Source organism: Rhinolophus hipposideros (assembly GCF_964194185.1).
Source record: "Rhinolophus hipposideros genome assembly, chromosome: 3".
Lineage (NCBI taxonomy): Eukaryota > Metazoa > Chordata > Mammalia > Chiroptera > Rhinolophidae > Rhinolophus > Rhinolophus hipposideros.
The window spans coordinates 36,664,358-36,687,080 of record NC_138049.1 but is presented as its reverse complement, the minus strand read 5'-3'; the positions used below and the strand labels follow the sequence as shown (position 1 = coordinate 36,687,080).

Below are 22,723 nucleotides of genomic sequence, written 5' to 3'. Positions count from 1 at the left end.
TCTGTCACAACTGCACCGTCATCTACTTAGTTCCACATCATTCCACCACATTCATGGAAGTCTTTGGTATCTGATTCACTTCTTCTCTATCCCATGGCATCCACTGTTGGTGGCTTCAATCCACGAGAATAGCCTTTTCAGTACCTTAGTATCCAATTCCTTGATCTTTGTTCTTTGTTAGCCAGTCCCACCCACAATTCTTCTGTAAATCTTGCCATCATTCTTACTAAAGCTTTCAAGAAAGCTATTCACCTTCACTACTTCTAATTTTTCGATCTCTCATTTGATCGAGATGTGCAGTTCTTTCACTTCTTTTTTCTCCCTTTTTATGTCTTCACCATTTTCCTACATAATCTTAAATTAACCTCATAGCCCTGTCCTTCAACCACTCTCTTAAAAACGGCAGCCAAGCTTTCTCCTTGTCTTTCTATCAAATCACTTGGCAAAACCTGAAAGTTGGGTTAGTTAAACTTTCTGCATTTAGGGTCATATATTTTACACAAATTCACATGATTGTGTGGTAGTAGCGCTACCACCAATGCACTCAAAAGTACTTCTTTGGCCTTATGGTCAGGTTCTCTCTACCATTCCCAACCTCAACTACTGCAAAGCTTTAGGTTGCTTACCTGATTGCATCACCTCCCTTACTTTCCTAGTAGAAATGAGAGACAATCAAAAATCTTCAATCCATTATAAATAGATGAAAGCATTCTATAAATAGCATTTTCTTAAGTCATTTTGTCTTAATTGAAGGAAATTAGGTTATATTTATTCATTTAAAAACTGCTTATTAAACAACTGTTTTGTTACAGGTACTATTCTAGGTACTGAAGGTAAAGCCTTCACAGAACATACATTCTAGTGGTTCTAATGATTTAAAATATGTAACTTAAAAATGTATCAGTGAGAGCTAATGATTTTTTTCAAATTTACCCAAAACTACAGGTTTTTACAAAACAAATTTGGTGAGCATAAGAATACAATTGCAGAATCGTAAAAATCCAAACATGGCAGTGTAACTTATAAATCCAAACATTTTAGCATCACTACACAGGTTCTCTAAAATAAATAGGCCTTAGAATAATTTACCTTGAATAATATTATATATTATTATATAATAAAATTATGACACCTTAGAAATACATTTGATAATGCCAAATAATAAGTTTTGAAGTTACACTAAAAATACAAATAAGTCACAATTTCTTCAATTATTAATAATATCTGTATGACCACACAAGTAACGATGTTTTTAGAAAACTAAATGTACTGGCTGTCATTTAGAAAAATCACAAGCTTTTAATAACATGGTGTAAGTTTAAAAATGTCCATCAACCTTAAAGGCAGAAAGACCTAAGTTCAAAAACTGATTTGGAATCTTCCTAGCTATGTCAGTCTTGTACAAATTACCTAACCTTTCTGAGCCTCACTTTATTATATTAAAATAGGGATAATCATTACTACATTGTGGGGTTATTTAATATTTAATGACTTAAAGAGCATGATTGAAGCATCATTAGTAGATATTAAATAAAATATTTGCCTGGTTATATTTTCTTATCTCACATAGCTTTTGTGTAAAAAATAATTTTGATGGAGTCAATGAAGTGGTAGGTATCCCCGAGTGGGAAGCCAAAGCACAGTATCAGTGAGCATACTGGTCTTAAGAAGACTTTGAACACTAATAATGACTTTGAGGAAACCAGAGAGGATCTCACGACTTCCGTAAGAACAAACCACCTTCTCAGGAAGCGGGACGAGCACCTTAATTTTTGCAGCAGTATTATCATCCATTAAATATGGCTTTTAAAGGACACCAAGTGAGAACTTCACAGTAAGGACTTCATTTTCCTCGGTGAGAACCTGAAAGTGAAACTTGATGTACATTGTTTTCTTCTTTGCTTGGCCCCAAAGTTGTCAGCATTGCATGTTCCTTCCCAATCAGTTAAAACAGTCTGTGAGTAAACGTGAAGATCCAGATGCCGGGTGCAGATGAGACAACTATGCACATTCCTACCTTTTCCAAACAGCCAGGATTAGACCAAAGGACAACTTGATGGCACTTGGAATATAAAACGTGCAGACGCGCACACATGGGTCGGACTGACAAGTTGTAGCGTCCGGGAGCTGGAAGAGAAGAAAAATTCCCGCAGTCACTTAAATTCTTAACAGAAGCTGAACAGTCGCCCAGCGGGACTGAGAGTGGCAGGTGGGGAGGACGCGGGTCCTGTGATGATCTCAGATGATGAGTTGTCTGAACGCGCACGCAGGGAAGAGTCTTGTGCGGGCGCCCACAGGGAGAGCGACCTTCGCGCTGCCGCGAGAGCTCCGCGGCGGCCGGGGCAGCGCAAAGAGCGGGACGCGGCAGGGGGACCCGCGCTCTGCGCTGGGGGGCGGGTCCCGCGGTCACTCCCTCCGCCCCCGGAGTCGCTGCTACCGCCTGACTAGACCTCAGCCCCACAGCTCAGAAACGGCTGCAGTTCCCTACGTTGTAGAGGCTGCCGCGAGCTAGAGCCCGAGGCGCAGCTCCCAGCCACCGGAGGCTGGGCGAGCCGGAACGCAAGGGGACACCTGGCCCAGGCACGCGGTCAGCTCTGCACGCGGTTGGTAGGTAGGTACCTGGTGGTGGAGTGGGAGTGGGTGTCGCTGGTGCGAGGATGGAGGGAAAGGACTTGGGGAGTCGAGGGAGACTGAGCCTGCGAAATTGTAACTTTCCCAATTCCCACCCTGTCTGCACTAGCACGGGGGTGGGGGGGGGGGTGGATTCAAAGCGGAGGCCCCTTTTGCTAAGGTGACCACATCATTCTTATGCACACTAGTGAAAGGGGGCGCTCAGGTCTACAGGCATAGCCACGGAGGTCTGGTCACCTTCTTTTTGCCCACTGTGTCCTGAAGGTGGATATTGGTGACCTCCTGTTGTAAATTGCCCAGCCCTTCGCCTCTCACACACACAATGCCAGTCGTTTTCCTTGGGCTGCACGTTCAGAGTCCCAGGCAGCCCTTCGCGGCCACCCAGTCAATAGAGACCGGAGTTCTCACTGGCTCTGCTAGCGTCGAGCTGCATGGCTTTAGCCAGGTCACCTCGCCTAGCCACTATCCCTCTGTCCATTCTTTAATAAAATATGGGGATGATTAGAATGGATGATCCCCAGGGCAACTATTGGATTTTCCTGGAGCCTAGGACCCCGGCCGGCGACAGGGAGAGACCCGAATGTAACCCGGTGGCAGGGGCTTAGGAGCTGGGAGGCGTGGGTCCTGACTGCTGCTACTGCTACCGCTGCACCCCCTTAGGAAAGATCCTGAAAGCGCCTTCTCGGGGGTGGAGCGGGGATGAATCTTCCTTAACCAGCAGCTCAGTCTGGGGCTGGCAGGTCCCTGCTGAATGAGGCTGAGACTTGCTGGCTTGCCCCCTCTTCTTAGATCTCATGCTAGGGAGCGCAGCTGAACTCGGTTCCTTTGGAAAAGTGCTTGGCCTGAGTGAGGCACACCGGAAATATTTGAAAAATAAACTAAAAAACTGCAGGTGGTGTTACTAGTCAGTCTGTGTAGGACTGGAAAGTGGAAACTTGAGGCTGATGACCACTTCAGCATTCACGTAGGGAAAACAAAAAACAAACAAAAACAAAACCAAAAAAAATCCTAAAGCATTCATGTTAATGATTTGGGTACTGAAAAAGTGTTTTGTTAGAATTACTTTGAATCTTGCATTTCTTTTTGTATACATCTAGATTCAAAATCCATCTGTTCACTTTATCTCTTCACAAGAGTCTTTCTTCTTATTGACTTTGCTACACGTTAAAAATTATTCTGGGGTTTAATATTCAGAAAACTCAGAATTTGGATTATTAAAATGAGATCTGATGGACATAAGCCACAGCAAGTACTGTAATGTGGTAGGTTCTGGATCAAGCATTTTGAAAACCCTCTTTGTTTTCTGATCCTACGTCATCTGCTGGTCAATACTCCTAACACTATCTCAAGAGAGTTCATATTATAAAAAAGTGTTTTGGAAAATCAAATCATTCAACTTGGAAGCAAAATATACTTTGGAAAAAAATTTTTTTGCAAGAAGTTTTCGGTAATTGACTTTTTAGTCTTATCTTTACCACAACTTTCTTCAACAAAATATTGAAGGTTAATGGAATACATAATGCAGGATATTTAAAAATGTGTCAAATTTCATTTTTGTTAAAGTTCTTTCCTCTTCTTTAGTCAATATTAAACTAGAAATTTCGATTTTTAGAAACTACCCCTTTCAATGATTTTTAAAGAAATTTTTTTATTACAAAATTGTATACCTGAAATCCATGTAACTTTGCTAATAATTTAAAGAAAGTTTATGAAGTTATAAAACCATGATCATAATTCAGTTTTAGAACATTTTCATCACCCAATAAGATCCATTATGCCCATTTACAGTTAATCTCTACTCTCACCCCAGCGAAGGCAACCACTAATCTACTTTCAATCTCTATAGATTTGCCTTTTCTGGACATTTCATGTAGACAGAATTATTGCCTTTTGTTTATGGGTTCTTTCACTTAACATGTTTTTGAGATTCATCCATGTTGTAGTATGTATCAGTATTTCATTCCTCTTTATTATTGAATAGTTTTCCCTTCTATGGATATACCACATTTGTCTATCCATTCACCAGTGGATGGAAATTTGGGTTGTTTTTAATTTAAGGCCACTATGAATTATGATGCTAAGAATATTTATGTGCAAGTCTTTGTGAGTACATATGTTTTCATTTCTCTTGGGTAGTATTAACAGTGGAATTGCTGGGTTGTATGGTAAACTTATGTAACCTTTTAAGAACATTATAGACTGATTTTTATGCAGAAGTTACATATTTCTCCACAGAAAATTGTGGAGAAATAAATGTTTCCTACTCGATCACATACGATTTGATATATATGTAAAGAGAAGGTTGGAAGAGGAAACACTTTACTGCCTTTCAAATTTAGAGCTCAAATCAGCAATTTTGAAAAAAAAGTAATATTTCTCATAAATAAAATATTTTTAAAGATAATTTTTGGGGGAGCAGTTTTAGATTCACAGCAAAATTGAGAGGAAGGTACAGAGATTTCCCACATAACCCCTACCCCCACTCCACGTGCATAGCTGCCCACTATCATCATGACTCACCACAGTGGTCCCTTTGTTACAGTGGATGAGCTACATTGACATGTGCTAATCACCCAAAGTCCATAGTTTACCTTAGGGTTCACTCTTGTTGTTTTACAATCTATGGGTTTGGACAAATGTATAAATGTAGGTATCCATCATTAAAATATCGTACACAGTATTTTCATTGCCCTAAAAATCTTCTGTGATCTGTCTATTCATCCCTTCCCCCAATATCTTCTTTGAATGCTAAATGAGAGTAAATTTGGTTTCATCAAAACTAAAGCTCATTCAATGTCCATTGCAAATGAGAAAGAAAGTAATTTGAAAATTGTATTTTAAAATGTTGATGAGACTCAGACCTGAATGGCTTGATAGTAAATGCAATGGTTTTCTATTTCTTCAACAGATTTTAGGAAATATCATTCCTTTCGTGGATATGAAACAACCTCCTATAAATCCTATGATTAGAATAAGCTTCCTTAACAATGATGAAGCATAATTATTTTAAATAATAATTAAATATATTCTATTATTAGATGTAGATATCTAAGGCTCAAGAGTAATTTATATGTACAAATATGACATATTAATGATAAATCCAGAACGCCTGTCTTCCAGTTTTAAATTCATATTAATATGCTCTACATACTTTTTATAAACCTCTATCAGTTGGTGACATTAATAAAAAGAACTCCAGGTTAAGAATTTGAACTTACCCAGACAAACAAAATTGTTTATTATTATTTTTTCTTTTTATTTGACATACAATTGCTTTTGAGAAATCAAATACGTAGTCCATGTTTTACTCAAGCTGTTCTTCTCATTCTGGCTCTCAAAGGCAAATAGCAGCTTTATGCATCTGCCCAGGTATGATGAGTGCTATGAACTTTATAAATCGCCATGGATTTGTGTCCTCCAGTCACTCTTACTCTTAAAATGTGATGGTGTCCAAAAGCTAGGTGCTTGGTTGGAGAAGAAGTTCAGAGCTTCACAAGAATCAAACAGTTTGGATTTGTATTTATTCCTGAACAGGAGGAGGTAATCTCACCTAGAATCTGGATCAGATAGAATAGGATTTCTCAGACTGGAAAGAGGGCCAAAGGAATGGAGACACTTTAAGATTATGTAGTCTGGAGATAATACAACTTGGACACCTGTTGGCAGTAGAAGAAGCATTTACAGATAATATAAATGGAGCTAAATGCCTTCCTCTACCTCTCGTATTCTCCCTTTCCATAGTCTCTTTTTCCTACTAAGTCTGAAAATCTACTATGATGATGAAAAAAGAATCCCCATTTGGGAGTATGGAAATCAGCATGGTAAACTGTAGGTTTTTGTTTTTTGCTTGAAGTAAAGGAGGAAACTGAGGTCCAATATGATAATATCTGGAGTAAAACCACAGAAAACGGAAGAGTTAAGTCATCTTCCCAAACACGCTTATATTTAAATGACTATAAAATAATTTACTTCTAAACTAATCTTTATGAATGGGCTAACATGTCTCAGAAGAAAACACTATTCATAAAATCAGTGTGTGTGTGTGTGTGTGTGTGTGTGTGTGTGTGTGTGTGTCAATAAGAATGGCTTACATCTCATGCAATTACACTGGTTTACTAAGATTGTTTAAAAAACAATGAGAATGAGTACTTCTGTCATGGAGCCTATGGATCCAGGTATAATTTTAAATCTCAAAACACTGACATAAGCCCCTCTTGTCTTCCTTTCTCAAAGAGGCCTTGAAACCTGATAAAAAGCTAGATTATAGATGTTTTGGTTTTTGTCACACTCTGAAGATTTGTAAAGAATCTATCAAACCAAAAGAAGATGTTACAAAGGCCAGGGCTGCCACAGAAACCACTCTGCCTCTCAGTTCCCCCATCCTTGAAGAAGTATGGCTATTATAATTGTGTGCATTGCTGTCAAGAAGCAGAACTTTTCACAGTAGTGAAAAATTACAAAAAATAAACACAACTCTACATCTTTCTAACATGTGAAGGAGCTGTATGTATTTATTTGTATGTACTTTAGTAGCTCTAAGGAGGTTGGATTGAAGGGGTATTGGACAGATTGTTGTATTAGGGCAAGCAAGGGATGCTAAAGAACGAGTCAGGGATTAGGGATGAAAAATTAGAGATGAACACGAGTATTCAAAGGCTAGAAATATCAGAAGCCAAAACAATCAAGGTTGATAATAATTGGGATATAAAGTTGGGGAGAGGTGGGAATGAATAATGCTTCTCAGATTCTTGGCTTCAGTTTGAGATCTAACACAATTTACAAAGATGGAAATATAAGAATAAGGGTGGATTTGGTGGGTTTAGGGGGTTGGATAATGTCTCCTCAAAATTCAGGTACTTCCTGAAACCTCACAAGGTGATTTTATTTACAAGTAGGGTCATTGCTGTTATAATTGGTTAAGATAAAGTCATACTGGAGTAGAATGGGCCCTTAACTCAATATGTCTGGTGTCCTTATAAGAAGAGAAGAGACACAAAGACAGAGACAGGTAGAGGAAAGACAAACCTGTGACAGTGGTGGCAGAGATTGGAGTTAGGCAGCTGAAGGAATTCCAAGATTTACCAGCTATCACCAGGAAATAGGAGAGAGGCATGAAATGGATTCTCCTTCTGAGTCCCTAAGATTGAGGCAACTCTGCTGACACTTTGATTTGAGATTGCTGGCTTCCTCACCTATGTAAGAATAAATTCCTGCTATTTTAAAGCACTTGCTTGGTGGGCAATTTGTTATGGCAGCCATAGAAAACTAGTACAGTGGTTATGGAGGTAGATGATGACTAAAAGATGAACCAGAGGTGAAGGTATCCAAGAGGTTATTTCATAAAAAGCTCAGGAGACATATATTTAGTTGACATTGGCATCCAGGTGGTAAACATTATGATGAGACCTCCTATGACAAGCATGTAGAATAAGAAAATGGAAGCCTGTGAAGTGAATTCTCTGAGAGCCCAAGAAGAAAAGCTGGAAAGGGCATTGCTATAGCAACAAGGGTATATAGAGGTTTAAAAAGTGTACCATGATCAACAGGTCATAGTCATCAGAAGGCTCAGTAGGAGAAAGGCTCAAAGGACTTTTTATTTGACAAGTAGAAAGTGAGAGTAATGGCTTTATGACTGTGAGGTGGAAGCCAGGTAGTATTGAGTAAGAAATTGAAAGTAAGGAAATGGGGTCAGCCAGTATTGAGTACTCATCCTAGGATTACAGCTGAAAATAGAAGAAAAATTGGGGTGGGTAGTGGGAGTCAAGACAAAGGGTTAAATTAATTTTTAGTTAATGTTTCAAGGAGAGCCTTAGTTTTCTCTTTAGATTCCATGAAAGAGTGATTAGTGTGGGAGAGGCTGAAGGTCTAGAAAAGACAATTCATGGAGCTGATTTCCAAAGGAGGATATGGGATCAAGGTAAAGGTAGAGGCCTTAAAAATGTAATATATTTTTCAAATTGTAACAGAAGCTTGAAAATTTTCTAAGGGACAGTAGTTATTTTTCTTTCCTTGGAAATGAGTGTATATGTAAAGAGAAGGGAAACTGCTATTTACTGAGGAACATACCAGGCCCAAAGTAGGTGTTTCTATGTATTTCATTTATTCTCCAACCTGTAGAATTGGTCTTATGGCTCTGTTCTCTAGACAAGTGAGTGAAGAGAGTATCTATCCAAAGTCATTTAATAGAAATGGCACTAAGGTTGCTTCTGTATCTTGGCTATTGTATTAATAAATAATGCTGCAATGAACATAGGGCTGCATATATCTTTTGCATATATCTTGTTTGGGATTTTTTCGGATAAAAAAGTGGAATTGCTGGGTCATAATGTGGTTTTATTTTTAATTTTTTGAGGAACCTTCATACCATTTTTCATAGTGACTACACCAATTTGCAATCCCACCAACAGTGAACGAGAGTTCCCTTTTCTCCACATCCTTGCCAACACTTGTTTGTTGATTTATTGGTGATGGGCATTCTGACAGGTGTGAGGTTATATTGTGGTATATATATATATACCACATATATGTATATATGTGGTATATATATATATTCTATATGTATATAATAGAATATTACTCAGCCATAAAAATGATATATATATATATAATAGATATAATAAATTATATATATATATATATATATATATATATATATATATATATATATATAATAGAATATTACTCAGCCATAAAAAATGGAATCTTACCATTTGTGATAACATGGATGGAACTTGAAGGTATTATGCTGAGTGAAATAAGTCAAACAGAGAAAGACAAATACCATATGATCACACTTACATGTGGAATAGAAAAGACAAAATAAATTAGCAAACAAAGCAGAAACAGACTCATAGATACAGACAACAAATTGATGGTTGCCAGATTGGGGGTATTAGGGGGATGAGTGAAAAAGGTGAAGGGATTAAAAGTACAAATTGATAGTTATGAAATAGTCAAGGGGATGTAAAGTACAGCATTGGGGATATAGTCAATAATAGTGTAATAAGTATATATAATGCCAGGTGGGTACTAGACTAATTGGGGGGAATCACTTAGTAAATTATATGAATGACTACCCACTATGGTGTGTACCTGAAACTAATATAAAATAATATTGAATGTCAACTCTAATTGAAAATAAAACAATTATAAAATAGAAGCTTCTCTTCAGAAAAGAAAAGAAAAGAAGAAAAGAAAAAAAGAGAAAAGAAAACAGTGACGGAGTTGAGCTTACAATCCATGTGTGATTGGTGCCTAAATTCACAGTGTTTCTACTGTTCTAACTTAAAATACTCAGCCCATTTACTCAAATCGGGCTTTCTTAAAAGTCACTGCTGAGCTTGATACACCCTGCGCTCATCCTCCATATCAATTGTAAAGATGGTTACCAAAAAAGCAACGTTATAACTTGGGCAGTGCCTCTGCTCTATCCTGACATCGTCCAAGTCCTATACAACTGAACCAAGTGTAAGTCTAAACCAGGTAATTTTAGGTTTTCCGTTCAATTATACCATATGGATTTGACAGGATGGAAATGAGGCCAGTTTACAACATGGGGTGGGGTGGGGGTGGGGGCAAAGTTTTTATTCATTTGCCTCAGGGAGCAGTGGAAAAAAGTTTTCAGAGGAAGTAAGGAATTTCCTCACTTGATAGATCTGGATCAACTTCCTGAGATGTTTGTGGACTTTTACCAAATAATATCAAGCTTCAAGTAAAACCCAGCATAGGTTGTGCCGACTTGAAAAAACCCATGTGTTTTTTTCTTTTTTTGTGGGGTTCTAGGTTTCTATGCTTTCAAAGCAAATATAAACCTTTCAGTTTTCACTGCAAAACGGTAGAAAACAAAGCATTTTGTCTACTCATGCATGTTTATTTTTATCAACTCTTAAAAGTATCTTAATTTATCCTAATTTGTTGAAAACTTTTTATATTATCTGTCAGTAAGTATATTATTTGTCTTAATAGTCAATTGATTCAGTTCTTCACTTTATAGGTCTTGATTCAATATGATCCACTTGAAATACGGATTAATGAAATATGGATTTTTGTCTAATGGCAACAGTTTAGGTTATATCTAAAGATATCTCAAATTATTTTACAAAAGAATTGTTAAAGGTTTACTTTATTTAACTTCTTTCTTTTGGATACTTTTTGTCATATAGCTTTCATATTATTAAGAACACTTATAGATTTTTAATTTCAATTCTAATGTTCCGTCGTGATTCCTTTAATATTGAGTATCTTCCAGTCTTTCTACATTTGTAAGGATGTATTTTTAGATTGATGTAATAGTGGTACATAGTTTGTATTTTACTTTTTTCCTCTTAAAATTATTATTACCAGAATAAAAATGAATCAAAATAGCAAACTAAAAAAAATAACATTTTCCTTTATTATGTAAAGTGACCTATGAAATAGTTTTTGGTTAGATAAAATTTCAAATCTTAAGGTTATGAAACAGAATTTTCTAGTTTATCAAATGCTATACTCTTATTTTGCTGAATCCTGTGGTAATCATTGATTTAACATAGAGATGAGAAAATAAAAGAAAAATATACCCAAACCATTAAAATACATTGCTTTAACTATTAATAATGTTTAAATGTAGAATTCAATATTTCCCAGGATAGTATGTGCTTGCTATTGTGATTTCTTCAACAAGAATAACAGATGTGAAAATATAAGGAAGTGATTTTTTCCTTTCGATCTCATTCTTTTGTCAACTCTCCATTATTACATTATAATGAGTTATTCCACATGTTATTGTCTGGGCAGATAATCTTTTCCACTTAAAATACCATTAAGTTTTATACTTTAAAATATTGAAGTATTGATTTTGAGATAATATACATTGCAATGAAAGTCAAACATTATAGAATTGTATTGAGAAAATAAGGTCCACCTATTTTTCTACCATTAATTATAACATTATTTGCATATATGTAGCTTTTTAAAAACAAGCGACGTATACATATAATATATACATATATATACATATATATCATATTTCCCACTTAATAAATAATCTTAAAATATCTTTCCTAGACAATAATCATATTTTAATGGCTGCATAGTGTTCTATTAATTTTTTTATTAATCTCTATTGGTAAATATGCAGAATTTCTTCAAATTTAGTTGCATAAATAGTATCATAGTAGATAACTCTGTTCATAATCTTTATACACTGTGCACACTTTTTTGACTAATGCCTTGGAATAAATCTCTATACATGGAATTGCTAAGACAGCGGACATTGACTTTTTAAAGATTTTTGATACATTCTACAAAATTTTTTTCAAAAACCCTGTAGCAATTTCTACTCAAAATAATATTTTTACTAATATGCTAACACTGTTTCAAAAAATTAAATTTAAAAGTCAATGGGAAAAGATAGCTCATATTTGTATTTCTTTGATTGCTAGGGAGGCTGAATATTTTCAGTTAGCCAATATTTTTAATAAGTATTTTGGATTTATTTTTTATGAATTGTTTTATTATATTCTTTGCCTACTTTTAATCTTTGGTTTGTTTGTTTGTTTCAAGAGCTTTTTATTCTTAAGGATATGAATGCTGTTGCAATTTTTGAATCAGGTTATTCTTTTGCCATTAACTATTTAGGGAACATTGCTAGGAAGAATACTGAAATTTTATGGATGTTAAAGCTATCAATTTCTTCACACACAGTTTCTGATTTTGTTAAGTTTGAGAAGGACTTTTCTATTTGTAAAACTATTCACTTACGTTTTTATTGTATTTTTTATTTTTTTATTTAAAATTTTAATCCTTTGGAAGTTATTTTAGTAGGGAGTGAAGTAGGGAACCTAAAATTTATTATTATTATTATTATTATTATTATTATTATTATTATTGTTTTTAATGGCTAATCTTATCTCAAATCCATTTGTTCTGTAACTGATTCCTTTCCCGTTAATTTCAAATAGCATCCCATGCCTCTAATCCCTGCACCTCTTTGGAGCCCATCTATGTCACAGCTGTTTGTACCATTGTGGAGTCCCATAGGTTTTCCACCCACTTACTTTCCTGACCATCATTCCAACACGTGACTTCAGTCTTTTCCATTGCTTCCCTAAGTTTCCTTGATCCACATCTGTCACTCATCACCTCATCCCAGAAGGAAAAGAAATTCCATGTCCCACATCATAGCAGCTAGCTATTCCTAAATTCCCACATTACCAGTTTTGGAACATATAATTGTATTAACCCTGCAAAACAGGTAATTTTCCAGTGCTTTTAAGTCTCTATTTTCTCTATTTTCATCATTTCATCTATTGTTTACTTATTTTTCCTGTTTGCCTTGAAACTTTGTTATGCTTTTGTGCTGTCTCTCTGACCTAATCTCTGTTTTTTATTCTTCCATCAAAACCATCCCATCATGTCCTCTGGAACACCTGTTCAATCACAATAAACTCCTCTTGACCTCCACTTCTTTCCCCGAACCCTGAAACTTGGCTCTCCCCTGAGCATCCCACTTCTCCTTGAGGTTTTCTGTTAGAGGCTGTTTATTATTTCATCAGTTATGAATTTCAGTGTGGGGAGGTGTGTCACATGCCCTTAATATACCTATATCCCACCTCTAGACCCTTATTTCTCCACCCTCTTATACTCACCGCTGTTCCTTTGAGCCTTCTGGCTGCACTATCCTGTACCATTGCTCATTCTTGTTATCTACTCACCACCTGGTGAGTAGGAACAAACCCTTCCTTCACTGAATACTCCAGAAACTGGTGTACCGTCATCTCCTATCTTCAATCTGGGTAATTTCATATCTAACCCAACACCACAACCTCTCACTTTTTGATCTCCACAACTCAAGCAGTAATCTTCTCTATTACTCCTTCTCACCCAACCTCTTCTGTACCCACACCCTGGGCTTGCTATCATAAGAAATTGTTCCTTCCTAAAATTTAAAATTCAGAAACTCTCTGGGCATAGCATCCTATATTCTTTTCTTACAACAATCTGATGATTCACTCCTACACTTGTCCTTTGGCTTCATTGGAATGGCCGATTCTTTGACCCATCTATTTTCACTCTCCGTGCTCTTATTGCTTAGAGTAAGATGTTTCTCAGTGGATTCTACTTCCATCAGCACCAGTCAATGTAGGACCTAAGAACTCGGTGTGCTTCTGGCTAGTCCCTTATTAGCTCTCTCCCTTCCCAATACAGCAACCTCAGAGCCTCACCACCACTTGCCTTGAGTCCTCCATGACCTAATGACCCCTTATCTTCTTCTTCATGCAAATCACTGCAAGAATCCTTATACTCCCAAGTAGCATGACCAACTGTCCTGGTTTTCCTGGGACGGAGGGGTTTCACACGCAGGATGCTATATGGAGAAAGTCCTTGATATAAAGACGTCACATTTTTGAAATTTTTGCAGTTCTTCATTTTCTTTTTACACATCACCTGCTTTCTTTTCCACTTTCAAGCTATAAGCTATTAGCTCATCTGAACTATAGCAAGTCTTTGAATAATATCGTCTCATTATAATGTTGATAAGATGCTGTAGGAATTTAACTCTTATTATCGATTAACAGATGGTAAAATTGGTTTCATAGACTTTTTTTGTTGAAAGCCTCAGAACTTATAGACGGATGGACGTAAAGTGAGGATTTACTGTATGTGATATCTTTTACTCTTTCCTCTCTTTCTATGTGACCCTTTTAATCTAGTGTGAGTTAAGAAATTCAGATAACCAAGTACATTAGTTAGGAATGTTATGGTTGCCCATGACAGAAAATTTGCATCAAATTGGCTTAAGAAAAGAGGGAGAATTTTTCCAATTTATGTAATCCAGCCTTCAGTCTCAGCTTGATCTAGAACTCAAATTATTTTGTAAGGACCCAATTCCCTTCTACTTTTTGGCTCTACTCTCTTTCTACTTGGCTTATTCTCAGGCTCTGCTGGGTGACAAAATAGCTATCAACAGCTCCGGATCTAACTTCCCAACTTGAAATTCAAAGAGAAAAAAGTCTTTACTTAGTAGCTTTGGCACCTGTCCTATGACGGACTAACTTGTACCATGAACCCACTCTTTAATCATTTGCTGGGATGGAAAAATGTAATAAGCTTGCAGGGGTGGGTTTGAGTCACTCATCACTTCTGAACTAATCACTGTGGCTAAGGAGTATTTAGAGTTCTGATGTGTCAGGTCTGGGTCTCAACTTCATTCTTGGAAGCAACTGCATCACATGGAGTGAGTATAAGAGTGAACACTCCTCAACGGGGGACAGGATGTTGAACAGGCAAAATTTTTACGACTCTCCAAATTGGTGACAAAACAGGTTAAAAACAAAACAGAAGAATAAACAGGCTCTGATTAAACCTGTAAGACTCTCTTATGAGAAAAGAAGGTGAACATTATTAGTATATAGGTTTTGTGACATTTGTTTTGACTGAACAGTAGTATTTTTAAATAACCTGATTCTTGATTGTATTCTTTGTAGTTAAGTTGCAAAATTAGTGACCTTTGTGTAGGTACATTTTATTTAATATCACTCTTGTTAAGCATCATTAATGGATTTTATTTTAAATTCTGCAAGTTCAAATAATATTTTAAAGATAAAATAATACATAAGAAAGAAGGGAATCTTTCTTCTTTATATAAATATTTTTGCAGCTAACGTTTTAAAAAATATCAACACATGATTTGGGAGGTAGCAGTGGAAAACAATAAACTAGAAATTAAAAAGCTTTGTTGTGTGGCCAACTCAGCTTCTAATTAGTCATGTGACCCTGGAGACCCTAATCTCTTGACATTTCAATTTTTTTGTCAACATAATTACACCAACATGAATAACACAATTTCAATTCTTCATCACGAAATTAATACAGTGAAAAAAGTACTTGTATTATTCTGAATAGAATCTATAATTCCATATTTTAATGCTACCATACGTGTGCCCATTAATTTTCAGGTTCATTTCTGTGGATGGTTATAGACGTCTTTTATTTAAATTTTTCATGAATTTTGGAATTCAGTACATTCGTGTATGAGATGTATAGCTAATGAAATTCAAATAAACAAATATCTATTAAAAAGCTCCTTCCTGGATTCAGGTACTTGTGTTAGTGATATAGTTAGTGCGTACAGGAAGGAGTGAGACCCCATCCTTTCTATAGGAAGCGTATAATTCCATCTGTTTGGGGAAGTGAGGGAAGATAATACACATAAGATTTCTGTGAGGTAGACTGTAATATGTACCCCAAAAGAACTAACAAGTACTATGGGGTTTCAAAGAAGAGAAAGATAAAGTTTGAAATTAATCAGAAAGATATTATAGAGGGTGTAGTAATTGGGACAGTCCTTGAAGGACTGATGAAATTTCAATGAGTAGGTGAAACATTCCCAAGTGAAAGAACAACATGAACAAAAGTACAAATACAGAAAAGAATGTGATTTAGCTGTATAGAATTTTAGCAACTAGAAGAAGATGAGGATGGAGAGATGCACTGGGGCTATAGGGAAGAATCTTAAATGCTAGGATGAAGACTTTAGACTTAAATTTGTAACTACTTTTGTAGGATCTTTAAATGTTTTTGAGTAGGGAGTCATATAACCTGTGCTGTACTTTATGAGTCAAAAATTATTTTTACAGTTGTTTTGGATGTGGATAAATACGAGAGTTGTATACATTTTTTAAGCCAGATAGAGAAGAAATGGTTATTAATAGAATCTGTTAAAAAATACGAAAGAGTTTTGTTTTATGGCCTATTCAATAAGAATTGATAATATCAAGTTATTGTCCAACAAGGTAGTATATTTTTAAGTTGTATTAATAGCAGTACTTATCCAGAACAAGGAAAGTGATGACCCAACTCTGCTCTGCCATGATCAAATTATTCTGGATACTCTACTCCTACAAATAAATACGCGCGCGCACACACACAGACACACACACACACACACAGACACCCACACACATCACATATTGATCAGCATGGTGAGTTATTGCAGAATGATAGAAGGACTAGTCATAAAATGGAGATATTTAGTTAGGAGAAATGAACACTCAGGAAAGAAGGCATGGAAATGTAGTATAACATGGTATCTAAAAAAGAGAAAGAAACAACAGAAGCTTTGGAGTTAGATCCATATTTAGTTATCCTTTTGTAGACCTAGTTCCTTTCCTTCCCTTCCTTCTTTCCTTCCTTCTTTCCTTCTTTCCTTCCTTCCTTCCTTCCTTCCTTCCTTCCTTCCTTCCTTCCTTCCTTCCTTCCTTCCTTCCTTCCTTCCTTTCTTTTTATAGCATAGAGGTACTGTTTACTTTCAGCTCTAGTGTTGTGATGAATGATTGTCAAGTACCCAGCACATTTCCTGGCATCCAGTATAGAAGGAACATATCCTCCATTAGTTGTGACTATTATTATTATTATTTTTTTGAAGGAATGTCTTAGGTACATAGGGGTTTAGGCTGGCCCTGTGAGGTATCTGAAGAAAGATTTAGGACTAATATTGGAGAGAAAATGATTTTTGCCACAAAATAAAAAAAGATGTTACAAAAGTTAAGCTGCAATTAAAAAGTAATGGTATCTTACAAAACAAATTTGTGTAAATTTAGCACTCTGCTTTATAATGTGCTTATTTTATTTTAATACATAAATAGGCCTATATATGTATATGTAAGTGTATATATATACACACACACACACACACACACACACACATATATATATATATATATATATATATATATATAAAATAAAGTAATACTGTTTTGATATACAAAATTCATCATATGGTTATGAGTACCTTCAGCATACAGTCAAGTATTTCCAAGGGTACAGGTTTCCCAGTTGAAGAAACACAGGCTGGCAGAATACAGAATCCACAAGCTTGGAATAGACTAAGAATTCTCTCTCAGTTTAACACAGGATAATATTTCCGATTTCTATAGAATAGAATTTGTGTTGCATGGATAGTTGTATGAATATATATATATATATATATATATATATATATATATATATATATATATATATATATATGAATTTAAGAAGTTATGGAAAAAGCATAGAAGCATTATTATATTTGAAAAAGGAACCAATATCTTTAGTTCCTGAGGTGATGAGGTAAGAGTGGCTTCCTAATATTACACTTGGCTGCTGCATTTGTGGCCTTTTGTGTGTTGTTTGCTCATGTTTCCATTTATTTTTTAGTTAGTGTTTTGAGGGAGCTAGATGTTAAATAAATGATGTTTTTGAGGCATTATTTAAGAGGTTTTAAAATTAGAATAACTTTTTTTTTGTTTTTTATTTAACCCTATTTTTTGTTTGTTTCTTTTATATTTGCTTCCCTATTTCAGTTGCACCAAGATTTCTGCAAAAACTGCTTTAAGAATTGCTAATCTGAGTGGGAAATTATCTTCCCTGAGATCAGTTGCAGACCAGCTTTTAGTGATTTGGTTACCAAGTAGTTCCCTTGAGTTTCATGTTGTCATGATTATAATAAAAGGGGCATAGGCCATCTGATTATTTCAGCCCTATTACTGGATGGATTGGATCACTATAGAGATATCTGCTGTTTTTCCTCCATGATTCACCATAAATTTAGGGAGAAAAAGACCAGGCCACAGTCAGAAGATTAAGTTTTTGCTGTTGGTGAGTTGTTTTATTACCCTTCCTTGGTTAATTAAGACGTTAAAAATGCCCAATCCTCATATATTTTACAATTTTACCTAGGAGTACAGTTCTCTAACCATTTATAAACTATAGTATAAAATACCTTCTTAATGCCAAGGAATATACCAGGTTGAACAGAACAAGGTCCTAGACCTTGTAGAACAAGGAATAAATATTGAGAAGGTAAATGACTGTAAAACAACGTGACTAATACCACCATAGCAGTATGAATGAGGTATGCAGATGTTTAGAGGTGGTGATAAGTAATTCTAACATCAGGGACGGTTTTTCAGAGGAGGTAATGTTATTGCTAGGTCTTGAAAGAGAAGCAGTAGTTTGCCAGGCAAAGGGTAATGTGTCCTTCGAAGAGGAAAGATACTTAAAGTGATGTGTTTAGGGAACTATAATTAAATCAGCATAGTGGATAGCAGCATATATGCTTGGAAGTTTGACAGGAAGTAGTTTCAGAAGTGCCTTGTGGTATCAGGCTAAGTAGCTTAGATTTGACTATTTTGAATTAGTGCAGTAGTAGAATCTTTTTGTACTGTGATGTATTTGGTGGCAAGTCCATGTCTCTTGGAGAACATACCTCTTCCTCTATAACAGAGAGGTAAGACATAGGGGACATAGAGGAAAGGCTGGACTCTTGTTTTGATGTCTGGATAAGTTTTTAGATTGGTTGACTGGACTTGTTGCCTTTTTACAAACAGGTAGCCTGTATATGGATGGAAAAATATGACCAGTTTAGATTTGTGTGGAGTTTGAGTTAAGAGTCTAGAGCAGAGGTGTCCAAACTTTTTTCAACGTTTTTCACTAAGGGCCATATGTGGCAAAATACACAAACAGACAGGCCACTCACTCGAGGTGAAGTACGTATTGCCTCACCTGGTTTATTTAAGTAAACTAAATATATTTTTGGAATTTGCTGCGGGCCAATAAAAAATGGATTGCGGGCCGCAGTTGGCCCACCGGCCGCAGTTGGCCCGAGGGCTGCAGTTTGGACACCCCTGGTCTAGAGCTAAGGAGACATTGAGACTGAAGATGTAAATGTAGGTTTAACTATAGATAAGAATAGAAGGTCTTTCCTAAAAATTGCTATACTTAAAAGGAGTTATGTTTAAAATATTTTAGGAAAAACCTTGCCATAAGAGTAATGTGGTTTAATTCTTATGTTTTTCCCATTTTTATTTTATTTTTTGGTCTGTTAACAGAAAATATCTAACTAGCAAAATTCTTTCAAATTATGAAAGCTTTGAAAGTCATATTTTAAACGTGATTTAAAAAAGGAATGTCCTCCTTTATGTGTATGTGTGTGCTTTTTTAAATAGACTTCTCCCTGCACCCCTCTACCCCCACACATTTTGGCTGTAATGCATTAGTTTTCTGTCAGCTTCTGTAAAGATCCAAGGATAGAGTTTCAATTAAGGGTACATTCAAGGGTACTCTTCAGGATAGAAAGTAGCTCTGCTCTGATTTTTACTTAGAGACAGTTGGAGAGCTTTCCGTGAAATATGTATTAATTATGTAACTAGTTAGTCACTTAGGGCCCCTGGTCTCCTGTTAAACTGGCCCCCTTGAGAGGCAGTGCTATGGGAGCAGCTGGGGCAGACTCAGCGCTGTTGCCTAGCAGTCCCAGAGGAGCCATCATAAGGGGTTGTTGCTGAGCAACCAGGGGCTCATGGTGGCGTGTCAGCCCCGATGGAGTTTTACAGTAGTGGGCCTGCCCCCATGGGAGAAGCAGTAGTCTGGCAGGGCAATCCTCCCTCAGAGGCACAAGGGTTGCTAGCAGTGAGTATTTGACCTTAGAATCAAAGACAACAACTTATGTTCTATGAACATGCAAGCAATTCATGATATAATTGATGTAAATCCAATTAAACATGAACTTGGTGCAAGGCAGGTAGCCGTGGCAGCTAGAGTTCTCATATCAAATATTTCCATTTCAGTTCTTTCTCCTTCAGGCGTAGTTGCAAGGTAAATTTTCTGGTTCAATGGAAACTATTTTTTCTTTATGCCATATTAAATACGTACTTTCCCTATTAATAGTATTAAGCCAAAACAAATGTTTACATTTGAGAAAAATCAGCAAGCTAATTCTGGTCTTGTCAAAGGGGCCTGGAATGGCAAAGTATTTGATTTAATATTGATGCAAGAACTTGCTACTAATACGGGAGATACTGCTTTGAATTTTCTGTCTGTATAAGAAAGTCAGAAGATAATTCACCAGGACCACATCTTATTTTATTTGTAATATTTGACACAGTCCATAAATGACTCTTCAGGAGAGTTGATAAAATGTCGAAACTAAACAGCTTTTGTAAGGAGGCTTGAGTTCTATTTTTAGGACTTCAAGTCACCTGTGTTGAGCAATGGCTTCTCGTGAAGATCTAGGCATATAGTGTAACAGCCAAAATTGAGCTCTTTCAATAGGTTGGAAGAACACACAGTTGCATCTGAGGCTAAAGTGTGAAGTAGAGAAATATGCAACTGTTAGAGCTGAGAAATAATTAACATTGGCCAGCTAGAGAGAAGTGATATAAACCTTCTTATCTCCTTCCCTTCCTCTACCTTTGCATCCAGTACTTCCGGCCTTGGGCGGTTACTGTTTGCCCTCTGGTTCTAAGGGTTCAGGACGCAGGGCTTTGCTCTGGGTACACAGGGGAAACTTCTTTGTTGGCACTGGGGGCCTCCCTCTTTGAGGGAACCTATATTTTAAAAAATAAAAATAATAAAAATTCCTCTCAAGAATTGCACACAGGTTTTTGTTTTGCTCACAAACATGCACACCCACTAATGTGTCTCAGCCATTCACTTAGAGTACTACTGAAATATATCAGTAGTAATAGAAAATTTAAATGTTTTCCTAAGATGCCTTATTTAAAACTACTTAATGTTTAAAAGTGCTCTTTTTCAAACAAATGAGAAACAAAAACTCATAGACACAGACAATAGTTTAGTGGTTTCCAGAGGGTAAGGGGGGTGGGAGGTGAGAGATGAGGGTAAGGGGGATCGAATATATGGTGATGGAAGGAGAACTGACTCTGGGTGGTGAACACACAATGGGATTTATAGATGATGTAATACAGAATTGTACACCTGAAATCTATGTAATTTTACTAACAATTGTCACCCCAATAAATTAAAAAAGATGATCTTTTCACTGTTTTTTATCATACATATCATTGGAACAAGTATTGTATTTATCCTTGTTGTATAAGAGTATTAATAAATCTAAAATATATTAAGCATAGTATGTGCCAGGTATTGTTTATATGACTTACATTCAGTATATCATTTAAATCTCCCAACAACACTTTGTGATAGGTACTATTAGCATGGATATTTTACATATGGGGAAATCTAGTCCTGCCCAGAAAGGTTGGTATCTAGACCAGATATATACAATAACAAATTTATAATCAGAAAGTCTGTCTTCGGAATCTGTGCTCTCAATTATAACACTATACTTTAAGTACCATATGATTTCATATGGGCAATACAGAAAGTCTTGTTTCGAGGTTATATTTGTTCTTCTTTTTCTAGTTCTTTAAGATGAAACGTGAGGTTATTTATTTGGGATTTTTCTTGTTTCTTGAGATAGGCCTGTAATGATATAAATTTCCCTCTTAAAACTGCTTTCGCTGCATCCCCAAAATTTTGGGAGGATGCATTTTCATTGTCATTTGTTTCTATGTATCTTGATCTCTCCTCTAATTTCTTCTTTGACCCGGTCGTTCTTTAAAAGTATGTTGTTTAATCTCCACGTATTTGTGGTTTTTCCTGTTTTCTTTTTGCAGTTGATATCCAATTTCAAAGCCTTGTGATCAGAGAATATGCTTGGTATGATTTCAATCTTCTTAAATTTGCTGAGGCAGATTTTATGTCCCAATATATGGTCTATCCTTGAGAATGTTTCATCTACACTTGAAAAAAATGTATAGTCTGATGTTTTAGGATGAAGTGCTCTATAAATGTCAGTTATGTCTATTTCATCTAATGTGTCATTTAGAGCTGCTATTTCATTATTTATTTTCTGTTTGGATGATCTATCCATAGCTGTCAATGATGTATTTAAGTCCCCTAGTATAATTGTGTTTTGATCAATTTCTTCCTTTAGTTCTGTCAGTAGTTGCATGGTATATTTTGGTGCTCCCTGATTGGGGGCATAAATATTGATGACTGTTATGTCTTCTTGTTGTATAGTCCCCTTTACCATTATGAAATGTGCATCTTTGTCTCTTGTTATCTTTTTCACCCTGAAGTCTGTTTCATCTGATATCAGCATGGCTACACCTGATTTTCTCTGGATACCATTTGCTTGGAGTTTGTGTCAGGGTTATAATGATATAATGAGAAAATGCAAGAGAGGGAAAGTATGAAATAATTTACATAACTAAATTTGCTTATTTTATTATTTGGGCCTACAGTGCACAGCCTTTTAATCAATCTT

General features: G+C 36.0%; 1 protein-coding gene across 6 annotated transcripts in view; it reads left to right on the top strand.

The window, feature by feature from the left end:
• Positions 1-2,240: 2,240 nt before the first annotated feature.
• Positions 2,241-22,723, top strand: part of PKIB (cAMP-dependent protein kinase inhibitor beta) — a 106,390-nt gene continuing 85,907 nt past the window's right edge. For 3 of the 6 annotated variants that reach the window (XR_013992444.1, XM_081036458.1, XM_081036456.1), the window contains exon 1: positions 2,242-2,607. The gene's annotated coding sequence lies outside the window, so the exon portion shown is untranslated. Of the gene's footprint in view, positions 2,612-22,723 lie in introns of all 6 variants that reach the window. The other 3 variants (XM_081036455.1, XM_081036454.1, XM_081036457.1) reach the window with 3 other exon arrangements.